A 7,378-nucleotide genomic window follows, 5' to 3' on the forward strand; every position below is an offset into this window, starting at 1 on the left:
TCAAAAAGGTAACAAAAATAGGTGCAAGTTGCGTGAGGTACTTGGGCACAGAGTTGGTTCATCCAAATGCATCTACACTTCTCAGAGGCCAAAGTATGTTTATGTTACTGTTTTTGCAAGTTTTTGATTTTGCTACTTGTTCTAGTATCTAACCAAGTGAAATACTTTATTTTTTAGGAGGAAGCGTGCAGAAAAAGCCCCACCTCTTGTTGTTGAACAATGCTGGCCAGTGAAAAAAGCAAGACTCAATGGCTTTAGAAGGAAGAGAACTGAGCAGATAATGTTTGGTGACAAAGATATGGAGCAAACTGAAACTGTTACTGCTGAACATGAGCTAACTGTTTCTGTTTTGGATGATGTGATGCATACTGAAACTGTTACTGCTGAACATGAGCTAATTGTTTCTGTTTTGGACGATGTGATGCATATTGAATCTGTTTTACAGGTGCTAGGGCAATCTGAAACTGTTGCAGATGATGCAACTGTTGTGCTGCCATGCGAATCTGCTTTGACAGCTGTGTTGCCATGTTTGGAGGTTGTGCTGCCAAGTATTGAGTTGCAAACTGAAGAAGTTGAACAATGTGTGCCATCTACTCAATCTGCAGAAGTGCAAACTGAAGAAGTGGGACATGGTCAGGTGCAAAAGTTGAGGCGGCCTAGTGGAGTTGGCAAGAAAACCAAGAGCATCAGCATCAACAAACCGTGCGTCGTGGAACCAAACAGTGGAAAAAGGAGAAGAAATCGAGTGGTAGAAAGAAGCAAAAGAAATAGAGTCAAAATCATTCAAATGTGATGTAATTTGATGTGAAAACTTAAGTTTGTTGTTATTTGATGTGAAAACTTATGTTCTTTGATGTAAAACTTATGTGCTATGATGTTGATTTGACTTGAAATTCAAATTGAAATTTGAACTGACATTCAAATTTGAACATATCTCCAATATTTTTGGAGTTCATTTGTTTGTTCTGTGATGTTGTACTGTTTTATATACTACTATGCACTTTAGTTCATAAATCCAACCCTTTTTGCGAAGTCCAACTCGTAGTCACTGAAAATGCCGTCCAAACAGGCTCCAAAGTAAGGGAAAACGACCCCTTTTCTAAGCAAGTGTTTTTTTCGACCTTCTCAAAATCACCCAAGAAGATTTTCTTAGCTTAGGGCGTGTTCGGGAGCCCTCCATGGCCAGAAAATCTTCAACTCCGATGCCATAAATCCAGCTCCAGCTTCTCGCAATCGATCTCGGATTGAGCAATCCGTTCGGCGTCATGACTTCTCGCTCGGACGAGGTAGCGAGCCTGTAGCCCATAAAATCACCCCTTTGTGGCCCATCAGGAGCAGCCTAAGCAATCCAAAAGGTTTGGAAAAGATGGGCTGGGCCATAGGCCTGGTGGGGGAGGGACTGCGCACGGCAAGAGAGACGACCTGAAGCGAATCGGTACGTGATGCTTTGGTCGAGCGAGTCACTTCGCGGTGGCAGAGCAACGCAATTCTCTTCAACTCCAGCTTCCTCGTTTTTGTGGAGATCGATTTTTCCAACTCCACCGATCCTGCAAATTTGCACTGCGCCGTTCTCCCGCTTCTTTCTGGAATAACCAGGAGTTGACCCGTTCGGGTGTGCTCCAGTCTTGGAGGCAAGGATTTGAGAAGCCAGTGGGCTGCCGAACACGCCCTTATATTATACCTATATAGGATCAATACGAAGTCTCACCTTTTTTTGAATAAGTATTCATATTATTAATTTATTTTTGAAAAAACACCCTTTAATACAAAGTCAGCAATAAAACAAGTTTAAAATTTTAAAATGCAAAAATAACTTCAAATCCTGCTTAGTCACTCCAAAATGAAGCTAAGGTGAGGTTTTCGATTTTTTGCATTTTCAAAACCTCAAACCCTCTTCTCACTCCTTTGAACTCTATGCAACCTCAGTCGAGATAGTTCAATTTGTGAAAGTTTTTTCATGCAAAGATCTATTAGATCAAGTTTATCATTTTATATCATAACTATGTAACATAACAAGACTATATGCGCGGTTTTTTTTATTTTTTTAGATTTTTTTGAATTAGTTATACACATTTGAATGTTCGGTCAAACCTTCAAAACCCCGTTGACTGCCTCCAAAACCCATCTAACCCTAACGCCAAACGTCCACCGTCGATCTAACCCTAGAGCCAAACTGCGACCATCGGATAGGCCTTCTAGAAGGATTCCGCGGGTGCAGCTGGGCGATCCGTGGGAGCCCTGATTCTCCAATCTGATTGGCCACCATTTTTTTCTCTGACGAACAGATAAGGTTGAGCGGGGGAGCATCTCAGTGACCGTTGGGCCGAGCGGATCGGGCCCGGCAAAGCCTGGCGTGCGTGCGCACAGCCACGTCGCATGCATGCGAGAGGGATGGGCCACCATGCATGCCATGCAACGGCATTGCAGCCTAGCTATTCTGCTCGTGAAGCCATCGACACAGCCTAGCGATTTGCATGCACGCAGCGACGCAGTAAAGCAGCGGCAGTGGCGCAGCGTATAGGTACGTCGCATATAAGCTACTTTAGCACACGGAATGGACGCGTCGGTTGTGCAGCTCCTTTTTCAGTGTCACGCACGGATGAAGCCTTACCGTCACCGCCGATGCAAGTCCAAAACGAAGCATCTCGGCTGTGCCGCCCGTGCCTCTTTGGATGCTCTGCTGCAATTAATTTTGCCACCACGCATGAAGAAGAGAAAACGATCGAAGGCATCATGTGCATTGACTACGGCTGCAACGCGGGCGGCTATAAAAGGGCACCATTTCCTCATCCCTCTCACACTCATCTCTCAAGCCTCCCCTCCGCTTCTTCTTTTCGAGCCAAATCTACCACTCGAGGCACCGGGCGCCCCGAGCCACCATGCAGTTCAACGGCCCTACCTACCGTCGCCCTCGCACCGTGCCGGAGAGGGAGTACCCGGCCGGAGTCATCGTCGAGAATAGCCTGAGGGTGTGGGCTAGACTGCTAGGACCAGGTTCACCAGGACGGAGGAAGTAAACTAGAACCAAACAATTGCAACGTTTTTGGTTCACAAAGACTGCAAGTTAGACTGCTAACTAGAACCAACCTTTTGTTTTAGCTGAAACAACACGGGACCCTACCATCGGACGCGATAACTTGTGCATAAAAATAGCTCAAATAATTATCAGATGAGTTATCTCAAAAAAGATGACTACAAGAAGCTTAAAATTTGTGAAATAACCTAAGCCAAAAAGATATATCGATGTCAATGACCGTGTGCACTTTTTTTTGCACTAGCTACACCTTTTTTATCAATGGGCCTCGATATGTTCTATTCGGCCCTGCCTACCTTCTATATGGGCCTGTCCTTTTCGGGCAACTGTCGACAAACCTTTTTTTCTTTTCTCCCTCTACCACTAAAACTGCCCCTGAAATTGAAACTGATGACAAACTGCAGAACTGAAAAAACGGGGCCGAAACAGAGTGGAGAAGACATGCCGAATTCGTACAGCGCAACACTTTTATTCAAACATCCATATCATTACGATTACAAATGATGCCCAATCTATTTACTAACGACTAATTATCATCACATAAACAAATGCGAGAGCAATTACACAAACATAAAAAATTCTGGCCATCAAATTGCCCTGCTTCTTCAATTCGATGAGTTTCTTCATCTGCTTGTTCAGCTTCTTCAGCTCTGCCGTTCCTCCTGCATCCCCCACAGTAGCACCAATGAAATTGCCAGATCCATGGGCCCCAGATCCAGACGGGCCCGATCCAAACTTCTCCGCCTCCAACGGTAAATCGAGCTCCCCTGATGCACCCTCCAGTTGAATCCGCTCTATGTATTCATCTAGCCACTCAAAATGGGCGCATTGCTTCAATTTCTGAAATCGGAAACATGAGGGCAAGATGAACCCTAAATCCCAAATCCGATGAAAAATATGAAGTTGGGAGACAAAAACCAAAATTGGCATATTGAGAAGTAAAATCTCACCTTTCCCTGCTCTGGTTTGCTCTCCCATTTCACGAATTCCCGCCCAAGGTTGCCATTCTTGTCGGTCGTTGTGACTAGCCGCTTCAGGGGTGCGGTGCGTGGGCATGCAGGGCACCTTGTCATGGACACTACGCCATAGCGCGGCCATGAGCGGCGGGAGACTGAAGCAGAGCTCGACATTGCTAGATCGCGGCCCGGAACGGCGTTGCTGCGCGTCGTCGCCGGAGAAGAAGAACAACAACGGTCGGGGAGCGGGGCGAGGATGGGGGGCGGGCTCGGGTGCTGCACGGCTCGGTGTCCTCTTTTGTACCAATGCTGAGCTGGATAAGTTAGTGGGTCCCACGCTGTGGGTCCCGCTTTGTTACGTACCAATGCTGAGCTGGATAAGTTAGTGGGTCCCATGCTGTGGGTCCCGCTTTGTTGCGTAGGGGCTCACCTGATTCGAGTTTTAAACATGTGTCTTTGGATTAGGCAGCAGTGTCGCACGGCAGCTATTTTTTCCAACGCAGATGTCGCATGAGAGCCATTACAGCCAACGACGTCGCAGGAGAAACAATTCACCTCAATGACATCGCACGGGAGCTATTTGCCCATGATAGAGCTGCTGGGTCACTACTAGAGTGATACGCGATATCAGCTAGGATCGTACACGTAACCTCACCACACCAACCAACAAGCTTGATCACGACTTCACTGACCGTTCTCCTTATCTGAAGGTCCCAACCGCAGGTGGAGCCAGGCGTCCGCACTCAGCCGGCAGCAATTTGTAGCTAGCTAGCTTCTCCTTTGTCAGGCATGGAGAAGAGTAAGGTTCTTGTTGTTGGAGGGGTTACCTCGGCAGGAGGATCGTGAAAGCCAGCCTGGCCCAGGGCCACGAGACCTACGTGCTGTTGAGGCCGGAGATCGGCCTCGACATAGACAAGCTCTAGATGCTGCTGTCGGTCAAGGTGCAGGGAGCACGGCTCGTCGAGGCGTCGCTCAACGACCACCGTAGCCTCGTCGCCGCCGTCAAGCAGGTGGACGTGGTGGTGTCGGCCATGTCCGGGGTTCACTTCCGTACCCACAACCTCCAGCTGCAGCTCAAGCTCGTGGATGCCATCAAAGAGGCCGGAAATACTAAGGTACGCTAACTCATTCAGGGGAATTATAAGAGCATTTCCAACGGTGGCACAAAAATTCCGCACCTAATAAAAGTTATAGCGCGCCACTGTAGCACTTTTAGTGCGCCGGGATCAATATTGCTTTAGCAGACGCCAAAACCGTGTGCCCAAAAAGCACACAGTGCAAATTATAAAGTGCGCCCAATCCGAAGCCCAAAATATGATGCGCGCGATAGCGTTTTTCAGTGCGCACCCAAAACCTTTTAGCTCTACAGCTTCTGTTGGAGCTGTTCGGCGCCCAAAAAAATGATTTTTTAGTGCGCGGAGCTCTTTTTCGGCGCCTGTTGGAGATGCTCTAAGTAGTAGTATGAACTTTTTGTCGCTAAAAAAGGTAACTCTCACAATATCCATTTCGAGAGAGAGAAAAACAAAAGGGGGTTTATATGTCATTTTTTCCAGTTTTTCTTTTCTGCTGTTTTTTATATTTTTTTTCTTATTTCATCCTTTTGTGCTTAAATTCATGATGTTTTAAACAATAGTAAACATTTTTATGCACACAGATTTTAATTTCAGAGAACATTTTATTAAAAATCATGTTCATTTGTAACATATATGGATATTTTTTGAAAATTTTGAGAAATATTGTGAACATCTTAAAATTCCGTTGAACATTTTCAAGATTATCCGAATATTATTTTATAATAGATAATTATCTGTAGTTGTGATATGTTTTCCAAAAATAATTGACCATGTTAAAAAATTCACGCATATTTTTTTATTTCTGATTTTTTAAAATATGGATCTATATTCATAATATAATATATTATTTAAATTTGTCGAAACATCCCACAAACGGATTTTTGAAAAGGAATTCAACTGAAAAAACCGGGCCGCCAATGACCCTTGTGCAAGCAAGCAAACTACTAACCCTTTATGTTTACCCTTGCAAGCATATGGCTGGTCTGTCCCAATGGGCCTCCATGGGAAATTCATGTTGCTAACCAAACACAGTAAAAGACTATTTCTTAGCAGTGGTGCCCAAGCAACAAGCCACACCTTAAGATAACCTGGTTCATTTGCAGAAATCTTGTTAAAAAATCACCTTGCGTACTGAAAATAAGAATAATTAAGAACATGATATGTTGTGATTTTTCTTAATTTGTGTTTTTAACTTGATGAAAACAGCTCGAGTGTAGTCATAATCAATAAGTATACAATTTGGCATGCAGCGTTTCCTACCATCTGAGTTCGGCATGGACCCAGCAAGGATGGGGCATGCTCTTGAACCAGGAAGGGTCACATTTGATGAGAAGATGGAGATAAGAAAGGCGATAGAAGAAGCAAACATTGGCCACACTTATATTTCTGCAAACTGCTTTGCTGCTTACTTTGTTCCTAACCTCTGCCAAATGCGTACTCTTCTTCCACCCAAGGAGAAAGTTAATGTATATGGAGATGGCAATGTCAAAGGTAAACATATACAAACATATGTACTTCTAGGTTTTACTTATCCTAGTTGCACTAGTAGAAAAGGGGCCAATGGTCCAGGCCGGTCCAGTCCATTAGTCCCGGTTCAACCCAGACCGGGACCAATGGGGGCATTGGACCCGGTTCGTGAGCCCCGGGAGCCGGCCGAGCCACGCGGGCCATTGGTCCCGGTTCGTCTGGAATTTTTGGTCCCGGTTGGTGGGACGAACCGGGACCAATGGTCCTCGCTCTTGGCTCACCACCATTGGTCCCGGTTGGTGGCATGAACCGGGACCAAAGGCTGCCCTTTAGTCCCGGTTCATGCCACCAACCGGGTCTAAAGGGTTGGTCCTCACTGCGGTCAGAGTTTAGTCCCACCTCGCCAACCGAAGGGGAATCAGACCGGTTTATAAGCCCCTCCCTCTCTGCCTTGTTGAGCTCCTCTCAAAATGAAAATAGATGCCCTTATACAGGAAATTTAACCTAAATTCATATTGAATTTCTCTGAAGTTAGTAGAAATTTATTATGAATTTAGGTTGAATTTTCTCTATAAGCGAATCTATGCTCATTTCTGAGTAGTTTTTTATATAATTTTTTTTCTTTTCTGCTATATTTATTTTTTTTCTTTTTATTTCTGAGTTGTAATAAGTCATTAAAAATAAGCATCTATGCTCATTTTTTAGTTAAGTTAATCACAACTATTTTTTCTTTTATTTATTTCTGAATTGTAATAAGTCATTAAAAATAAGCATCTGTGCTCATTTTTTTAGTAAAGTTAATCACAACTATTTTTGCTTCTATTTATTTTTGAGTAGTTTTTTATATA

At 44.5% G+C, this 7,378-nt stretch overlaps 1 pseudogene; it reads left to right on the top strand.

The window, feature by feature from the left end:
- Window positions 1-4,779: 4,779 nt before the first annotated feature.
- LOC119360510 overlaps window positions 4,780-7,378 on the top strand; it is a 19,211-nt pseudogene continuing 16,612 nt past the window's right edge.

The sequence above is a fragment of the Triticum dicoccoides genome, chromosome 2B (assembly GCF_002162155.2).
Source record: "Triticum dicoccoides isolate Atlit2015 ecotype Zavitan chromosome 2B, WEW_v2.0, whole genome shotgun sequence".
In the NCBI taxonomy this organism is placed as follows: domain Eukaryota; kingdom Viridiplantae; phylum Streptophyta; class Magnoliopsida; order Poales; family Poaceae; genus Triticum; species Triticum dicoccoides.